Here is an 8406-nt window from a genome sequence, read left to right as displayed (position 1 = left end):
TCACAAGAATAATGGTCAATCTATTCAAAAGAAGCGAACTAGGCCTTAAACCACACGAACCGAACCGCCCAACACCCCAACTGGCCAAGAATCCCTCGAACCAATCGAACCGGACACAAACAAGTCGAGCCACGAACCGAACTGGGTGCGAACTGAATTATTCTTTTCGTCTTGCAGCGTTGCAATGCTGTGACCTAGCATTACAACACTATGAATAGAAAAATCCATTCGCCTAATCGCAGTGTTGCAACCTAAGGCACATCGTCGCAACACTACTGTACAGAAGGCACTGTACAGTTGCAATCTTCTTCAAATCTCCTCCAATTTTGGCCAAGTCTTCTCTAAAATTCAACCAAAATTGCCACGAACGACTCAACAAATATAAAATACAGGCTTATGAAAATTATGCTCAAAACACAGGCCCTTACAAATCAAAATTGCAAAATTAAAAGCTATAAAGACTAAAGACCAATCTTGAAATTATCCAATATTATAAACAATCATTCCATACATTCATAACATATAGAATATTAAAATCCTACCATGAAACTGTAAAAATAATTATGAAAATTTAGAAAAATTTGGAAAAATTTGGGCGAAAAATCCCGCTCTGATACTAATTGAAGGGAACTGGTGAAGGTTCGCAGCGGAAGTGGGAATTGGTCCCAAATCTAACCTTTTACAGAACCTTCATTTTTATAGAAACATGCAGAATGATTATGAATTAAAATTAAAATTACAGCAAGCAATTATGATATTAGAAAAAGGAGATAAGGAAGACTAGAAACTCACCCTTGAAGATCAACCTTATTGTGCCGCCCCTTCTCCAAAATTGCAACAAACTCGAAACCCTAATTGGCCACGACCACGAAGGATTCCTCTCTATTTTCTAGGATGACAATCCAAGGAGTTGTGGGCCCTTAGTATTTTGGAAGAGAGAGAAATTGAGTTTGAGAGGAAGAAGATGGTGGATCTTGAGAATTTTTCTCAGAGATTTTTCTATGTGTTATGTATCCTTCTCTGTGAAACTCAAGGCAAGAAAAAGATGGAAACCACCCCACACACTTTCACGAACCAATAAGAGAGAAAAGAGGGGGAGGAAGTTACAACTCCCTCTTTTTTTTTTTCTTTTTTTTTTGAAAGATAATAATTTAATAAAATGATTTTAATAATAAAAAATGTAATATATATTTATACAATAACTGCCTTATCATATAATATATATTGAACTATATGTTATGTCAAATATAACATATAACCTATAGTTTAATATTAGATCAAATACAATATATCCTCTAGTTCTAATTCTTTGATTAATGGTATGTAATATAAATCATATTTATATTAAATTCAATTATATGAATCCAATTCACATGATTAATATTTGAATCATATTCAAATATTTATTTCCTCTCAAATAAAATAATGTATCATGTACATTATAGTAACTATATCGTATATAATTAAATTAAATTAATTATATCACATATAATTAATTCCCTCAATTAATTTGATCAATTCAAATTAATCCAAAATTGATTCTCATCTAATCCTTGTTGAGCTACAGAGGGGACCTCATGGACCTGTAGCTTGAAGCTCTAATTTTACTTGAATAATTAATTACTCCTTTAATTATTCAACATCCATTAACTGTTGGACACTCCACTAAAGATTGACAGCAGTACTCTTCACACTACAGATATATTTCTATGTTCATTGGATATAACCAGTCAACAGTGCAGTTACCTTACACAAATTACTCATAAGTACAGTTGGCCAAAATTACCGTTTTGTCCCTATAGTTACATCTAACTTCTTAAGTACCATTATCCCTCTAATGAACAATAAGTCATAGTCCAACTATGACCAAATCCCTCTCGGGCCAGGAGAGAGTATGTTATCATACTGTTCAAGCCCCGGAATCAGCCTTTAAGGGAGCAATTTATCTACTTACCCCGACACTGGGTAATGAGTGAATTCCGTCTTGTGTAGCTGTGTTTCTAGCTTCCCAATTAGACGAGTCCCCAAAATGGTAGGCTTATTGATTCGGCGATCTGGGCACTCTACCCAAATTCAAAGGTCTGCCTTCATAGGTAGAAGTTCATAATTCACTCAAGATTCAGGTCATGTCACCTATGGTCATCCTGGTGAAATGTAAGTCTCAATTGTGAACGACGTTATATAATGAGACTAATCGTTTCGTGGTCCGGTCTTGTATAAATTTTTTTGTATAGAATACCCTCATTCACATGTCTCCACATGAATGATCAAGATCAAATCATTTGTAGCACTTTACAACAATTGTAATATCTACAAAGTGGTATTCGTAGTGTCACCAGGATAAGGTATCTAGCCTTATCCATCTACTACAGACCATTCAGGTTATCACTCAAACATAATCTAACTGTATGTCTCTACATACATGTTTAAGCTATAGAAGATAACCTTGGATGTTAGTTTAATTATTTCTGGGTTTAATGCTACTAAATGTCAAATAAGACGCCTCATATTTTATTATATAAATAAAATGTTTGTACAATACAATTACAAACTACAGAACCCTACGAGATTTAGGGCATCTACCCCAACACATTACGCTTAAGTCTAGAAACTTAACTCAAGATTACTTTCTCTAAAAAAAATAACCTATTCTCTTGCAGCCTAATTGATAATTAAATCTCATCAACAACTTTTGACTATTAACCAAACTATGATCATGAAAGATTAATACTGATTTAATGATATAGATATGGTGAAACATTCAACCTAGCAAATCATCGATAGCCAATCAATAAGAAGGAAGTACAATATCACTAAAAAGCAAAGAGTTCAACAATATCTATGGAAAGAACTAAACTCAATCTAAATTCATAACCACTTCATCAATACCCTAAAAGAAGCAAGTTTAGCCACTCATAGTTTTCACAAATATATTTTCATACATCAATTCAAGTATAAGGTTTAGAGAAAGAAAAGGAAATTGAAGAAGAATCCTATTGAAGACTTCTTCAATCTCTTGAATCCTACAAGCTCGCCTTGATCGTCACTCCAGGAACTCGAACAACCTTCAAAATATCACTCAAATTCTTTAACTTTTTAGCATAAACTCTCTCGTTAGGTCAGAGTTTCGTCCTTGATGTATCTTTTTGGGTGTAAATCTCTCTTTCGGGTGTAATTCTACCTCCTCAAATGCTGAATATCGCCCAAATTATATAGAGAAAGAAAACTTGGAACCCAAGTTCTTTCCTAAAATGCAAGATTTTTCATTTATGGAAAGGCAGCGTCGTAATGCTCAACTGCAGCATAGCGACACTGGCTTTTTTTTCTGTCACATAAGGCTAGCTTAATGTAGCGTACCGATGCTGCATCTTAACGCGTTCAGCCTTTTTCCATCACGTCGTAGTGTAGCAATGATCTAATTAGGATAGCTACTGCCTTTCAGCATAACGGGGCAACATAGCTACTCTGCACGTTACACTGTCATTTTAATGACAGACAAAAGATGACAATCAGCAGATCTTCATATATTCATATTTTCTTCCTTCTTTTCTTCTCTCCCTTTGATCGATTACTCGATTTTGACTTCTTTAGGCATAATTTGGTCCTTTTTAGCTCACTTTGAGTATAATTCCATTCTCAAATATAAAACCTAAAAACCACTACCAAACACATCAAGTCTTAGAAAATCATGTTGAAAATCATCCTAAATCTGACGCAAATAATGCACATTTTATGCGCATTTCACCTACACATTGTACACCTTAAATACGTGTCCTCACACTTCCTTAGACTACCTAACCCCTAAAGAAAAGTGATCCAACATCTTCCTAACCTATATAATCTAAGGTATTTGGATGTGTTGGATATGTACACCAAAACCAAAGGGCGCTTAAATCTAAGGTTGTCAAATGTGTTGAGATTTGTGCCTTAAAGCATTGTAATTTATTAGTTGGTTAATTTAATTTTTAATTATGCAATATTAATTTATTCATTAGCCGAAAAAATCCAAGGTTATTGCATGAAGTCTTGAACATATATATAGTTGACAAATAGGTGGATCATGTTCAAGAAAGAACCTAAAGGTTTACAGTACATGGATAAGGTTTGGTGCCTTATCCTGGTGACAATATGGATATAGCTCATTTTGTAATAGTTACAAATTGTTTGATCCAAACTGTTCATCTAAAAACATGTGAGTGGAGATATCATATACAAAGAGTTTGTATAAGATCGATTCGCAAAATATTTAATCTCTCTCGTGTATTTGTTAATTGATGAGATTAATATTTTATAAGATGATCATGTGCATCTAAAACTTAACCATGAATGATGAACTCATGGCTGTGAGGTCGGTTCTTTGATTTGTATAGGTGAGAGTGGCCTAAGTTGGCAACCCAATAAGCTTACCATTTTGGGGACTTGACTAAATGTAGTGTTGGGAACATAACTTCACTGGATGGAATTTACTCTTTCCCATATATGGTAAATACACGAGTAGTTTTCGTAAGTGCTGATTTAGGGTCTTGAACAAAAAGATCTTGTCATCTCACTAACTCAAAAGGGACTTAGTTTATGGTTAGACTATAAACTAATTGTTCATTAGAGAAATTACTGGGACTTAAAAAAAATGTGTGACTATAGGGGTAAATTGACATTTGACCCAACTGTAATTATGAATAACTCATGAGGGATCTACATGTTTATATTGATTATATTTATGGACACAACTTGTTCTACAGTGCATAAGAGTTCAACTATGAGGCTATAGTGGTTTGTCCTATAGTTAATGAATGATAGTTCATTTAATTAAAGAGTTTAATTAATTAATCATGGATTATTGGATCTTATAATTTATAGGTCTATAAGGTCCCCTTGCTAGCTCACCACAGACCAATAAGGATCAATTATGATTGAAAGAAAATTTGAGTGTTCAAATTTTTTAGGAAAAATATTAATTGTATTGGATACGATTAATATATTGTAGGGATTTATATCCTAAACCCGTAGTTTGTAAATTTATAAACAAAGTTTCTATATAAATAAAATGTTATTTACCTTTAATAAATAACCGTTATTTATTTAATCGCATAACTCAAATCCAATAAACTAAGATCTGAGGTTATTTTCATGTAACTTGAACAGTATGTGGCTGACATACAAGTGAATCATATTCAAGTAATAACCTAAAAGGTCTATAGTATATAGAAAAAGTTAGGTTCCTTATCCTGATAACACTATGGATGCGACCAACACTATGGATGCGACCTACTTTGTAATTTTATAAATGATTTGATTCAAATTGTTCATGTGGAGACATGTGAGTAGGGTTATCCTATACAATGAGATTGTATAAGACCAGATCGCGAAATATATAGTATCTCGTTATAACACCATTAACTGAAGAGATTAATATTTCAAATGATTATCGTGAAACTTATTCTGAATCCTGAATGAGTTATGAACTTCTGCTCATGAGGGTCATCCTTTAATTATATAAGTGAGACTGGCCCTAGTTGCCGACTTAATAATCCTACCATCTTGGAGATGATACCGAGTGGGAAGCTAGGAACATAGCATCACAAGATGGAATTCACTCATTCCCTCCTTTAGAGTATGTAGATAGGTCGTTCCCTTAAGTGCTGACTCTGAGACTTGAACAATAAGGCCTCACCCTCTTATTGGCCCGAGAAGAATTTTGTTTTATGGTTGGACCATAAATAAATTGTTCACTAGAGGATTAGTGGTACTTAAAGAGCAAGAAGTAACTTAAATCAAAATACTTAATAGCATGGCGATACATTAGGGTAAAACGGTAATTTGACCCATTGTAGTTACAAACAACCCCATAGTTAATGAATGTTGATTAATTTAATTAAAGAGTTTACTAATTAATCTTGTTTCGTTAAAGTTTATAATTGTAGGTCTATAAAGCCCCTCTACTAGCTCATAACGGGATTAATCAAGGATTTAGGTGATGTAAATTTTAAATGTTCAAATTATTGTTTAAGAGAATTTATTATATATGATACAATATAATATAATATATATAGATACATTATAGTTTATAGTTTATTTAAATTAGATTCGAATTTAAAACTATATAATAAGAGAAAACAATATTTGAGATTCAAATATTAAATTATAGGTATTGATCCATATTAAACCTATATAGTAAATTTAATGTGAATAAGATTCATATTAAAACTATAGGTTACGAGAGAGAAGTATATTTGAATATGATTAAAATATTAAATTAATTAAATATTTGATATTTAATTAAAAATTAAATAAATATTTATTTATTTAATATTTATTTATATTTCAAATTAAATAAATTAATCGGTCAACTCCCCTACATTGCAGGGAAGTGGTTACTGGGGTGAGGGGATTTAATTCTCCTTACGTTTTATTCTGAACCTTAGAAGACTAAGAGAAAAAGAATATATCTCTCTCACTCTCTTGTAAAAAAAGAATAGAGAAGAGTTCTCTAGTTTACCTTCCCTTTCTCCAAGAACACTAACGCTCCCACAAGCTTCCTTTTTCTAAAGAAAATAGTAGAGAAGATCAATGGTCGTGTTTTGCTCATGATCTGATCATGCAGTAGATCTAGAAGATTAAGAAAATGTCTTTTAGAATTGGTTCTACAAAGTTTGTAAATCGTCTTCCCTAATTAATTAATATATAAAGCATGTTTAGCCTAATTCCTTATGTTTCTATTCTGTAGTTTTTCTGTAACAAAACTGGGGTAAAACGGTAAATTTCTTCCGTATTGGAATTTAATCTCTTCATATACATCTTAGTATAAAGTTTATTTAAATGAGATTCAAATAATAACTATATAATATAGAGAATTATTTATTTATTTGGATGATATTCATATAAATAGGTTACTGAATTGGAATGAGATTTTAATTAAATAAATAGAGGGGGAATTAATTGATTTATTTGAAGTGGATTCAAATAATTAATTATTTAATTTGAATGAGATTCAAACTAAAGATCCTGCAAAGAATAAATATTTAAATATGATTTAAATATTTTTAAACCATTTAATATAAGAATAATTATTGGATATTATTAAATATTAATTTAAAATCTCTGCATAAGGGTTATCCCAATAAGAGTAGGAATAACAGATAGAGTTCTATATCTAGGGCCCTTGGGAACCCTCATAAAACACATACTTTACACTCTCTACAATAATAAACTCTATGATTACTCTGAAACTTTCCCTCAAGAAATTCTCCTAATTTTCTTTAAAAAGTTCTAAGAAAATTCTTCTTCCATATTCCCTCTAATCTTTTAAGAAGCGGTTCCCACAAGTCGAATCCATGCTAGAGACATAGCAAGGAAGATTTCATGAAATTAGAAGAATTCAAGAAGAAGACTACTAGTCTCAAGAGGAGATTTTGTTGTGGTTACGTATCAGCAACGATATGGTTCTCAACCTTTTCTTGTTTATTGTACTTTTAATTGTCTCAAGAAATAAAAGAAAATGATCGCGCGCTTTTGTTAGGTTTCAACTCCCTTCAAAATGTATGTTTGTTGACTTTACCAAATGTATGAAAGGCTTTAAAATGTTGCATTCTATTGAGAAAAGGTTCATAATTAGTAAGGATGTTAACTTCAAAGAGAAGGATATGTGAACCTAGTGCTAAATGCAATTGTCGTCCCAATGACCAAAAACAAACTACTTTTGAAGAGGAAATAAACTAACCCTAGCAAACTACCTACCTCAAATACTATAGTGGGCCGTTCCCAGTTCACTATCGTTTTTGTCTTCTAGGGATCTCTGACTCCCACTGCAGATACTACATGCCCCAGAAATACAACTTGATCTAGCAAGTAATCACACTTACTGAACTTAGCATACAGCTTCTTTTCTCCTAACGTCTGAAGCATCGTTCAAAGATGTAATGCATGATTTTTCTACTACCAGAATATAATAATATGTCATCAATGAAAACAATCACAAACTGATGCAGATAGGGATGAAATACCCTATTCATTAAGTCCATGAATACTGCAGGAGTATTCGTCAAACCAAATGGCATCAATAAAAACTCATAGTACTCATATCTTGTTCTAAAAGAAGTCTTAGGAACATCCGCTTCTTTTACCTTCAACTAATGGTACCCTGATCTCAAGTCTACCTTAAAGAACACCGTGGGTCCCTTTAACTGATCAAAGAGATCATCTATGCAAGGTAAAGGATACTTATTCCTAATTGTCACCTTATTCATCTGCCTATAATCTATACATAACCTGAGAGTGTCGTCCTTCTTCTTCACAAATCAAATTAGCACTCCCCAAGGTGACACACTGGGTCGAATGTACCCCTTATCAAATAACTCATATAACTGCACCTTCAGCTCTTTTAACTCAATTGGTGCCATCCTGTATGGG

Source organism: Benincasa hispida, chromosome 6 (assembly GCF_009727055.1).
Source record: "Benincasa hispida cultivar B227 chromosome 6, ASM972705v1, whole genome shotgun sequence".
Taxonomy (NCBI): domain Eukaryota; kingdom Viridiplantae; phylum Streptophyta; class Magnoliopsida; order Cucurbitales; family Cucurbitaceae; genus Benincasa; species Benincasa hispida.
This window is presented reverse-complemented; position numbering follows the sequence as displayed.